The following is a 1901-nucleotide window of genomic DNA, read 5'->3' as shown; positions in this document are numbered from 1 at the left end:
CCTGTTAGGGGAACCACGACCCTATGAGGTAGGCACACCTTACAATAATCAACCAGGTCAGAACCAACAACCCAAACCCTTGGCATCAAGTCTACTTCAAGTTCGTCTGTGGCAGAGTCCCTGGGTAACCCAAACAGTTAAGCATTCAGTTCATAACCAGTGGTTTGAGGCCACTTAGAGCAGTGGTTCTCAGCTTTCCTCATGCTGCGACCCTTTCATACAGTTCCTCATGTGGTGGTGACTGCCCAAGCATAAAATGATTTTCGTTGCTACTTCATCACTGTCATTTTGCTACTGTTATGAATCGGGCAACCCCTGTGAAAGGGTTGTTTGACCCCCAAAGGCATCGCAACCCACAGGTTGAGAACCACTGCTCTAGAGGCACTGGGAAAGAAAGGCCTTGCAGTTCTGCCTCCAAACCACCCCAGCCACCGAGAACCCTGCAGCATGGGCTGCTCTGCAACAGACGGTTGTCAGGAGTCTCAGTCCCCACGGAGGCACCTGGACAAAATGACGGGCGTGCGGCGGGGTGGGTGTCCATCTGGGTTTTACGGCGGCAGCTGACGGGCCAGTGAAAACCAGAAATGCTATGCAAAGGAGTCTCAACTGTTGACTAATAACCAAAGGGCTGCTGGTTTCCTTTCAGAAGCACTGCTAACTGGAGCCTGTCTGACCCCGTGCATGCTGCACGCTGACCCATACAGCCAACCCAAGCTGTCCCGCTCTTCCTGAGAGCTGCCTGGCGAATGTTTACCATATTCATTGCTTGTGGCTTTGGGTCCTGAAAGAGGAGGGAAAGAACAATGAGCCATGACTAAGCTGTAGTCATTCCCATGACGCCTCGGGACAATAAGAAAGCTCACAAGGTGGGTGGGACTGACTATCTTTGCCTCCAGTGGACTGGGTAGCGGGGTGTAATCCCAACTTTATTTGAGTCCAGCTGAGCCTCAGGTGTGGATAACTGACCTGGCTCCCTCCTACAAGGCCTAGTGACCTCTGGACCGGCTTCATTCTGGTCCCAGGCCTTTGTCTCTGATGGCATGGCGTGCTCAGTTGCTGTTGGGATTGTTGTCCAGGGGCAGATGAAGGCGAAGACAATACAGGGAAGGCACAAAAGGGCCAGAGAATCAGACTTACTGCCCGTCCTGAAACTCATTTTCACGCCTTCCAAACGGTCAACATTCAGCCCAAACCCTGGGGCCTGCATGGGCTCATTAAATCAGTACAGAATACCTCGTTCACAAACAAACATCATCTGATGCTTGTAAGGTTGATTGTGCAATATAATGGCTGTCCTTCCACTGTAATTGCTCCGTTTCCCGGAGACTGATGTCCACATCTTGGTTAGTCATGTTGAAGCAGGAGACATGGCTGAAACGTTAGAAGAGGAGGCCTTTTTAGGCTGCCTCTTGGTGCTGTGATAGAATGCTTGCCTTTCACACAGGAGACCCACCTCACGCTGCAGACACCACCTCTCTGACCGTGGAGGATTGGGCATTGCTGGGATGTGAAGCAGGTTCTGTTAGGGGTGTCTACTGATCATGCTCCAAATTTCGTCCCTGAGCCAAGGGGGCGGTACATGTAGGTGGGCATTATACCTGGGTGGACCCTGATCTAGGCTAGGTGGGCTTAATTCAGCCAATGGGGTCGACCAGTACCATGGACCATGCCTCCCAGCAGAAGGCTGGGACTTCGGGACCACCGTCTTTTTCCAGTTGTTCCTCTGTGGTCCAGCGTGGCCAGGGTCTGTCTGTCTCTCTCTGTGGCCTCAGGGCCCACATCGGTGTGCAGTGCCATGAGGGTGCCCGTGTTCAGTTACTGTAATGCCTGAAACTCCTCTGATCCAGTAAAACACCCCACTTGGGTCACAAACCAGGCTTCGACACGAATTCTTTCTCGTG

Source organism: Echinops telfairi, unplaced genomic scaffold (assembly GCF_000313985.2).
Source record: "Echinops telfairi isolate 266 unplaced genomic scaffold, ASM31398v2 ScPeMD7_23;HRSCAF=83, whole genome shotgun sequence".
In the NCBI taxonomy this organism is placed as follows: Eukaryota; Metazoa; Chordata; class Mammalia; order Afrosoricida; family Tenrecidae; genus Echinops; species Echinops telfairi.
Note: the sequence above shows the minus strand (reverse complement) of the source record.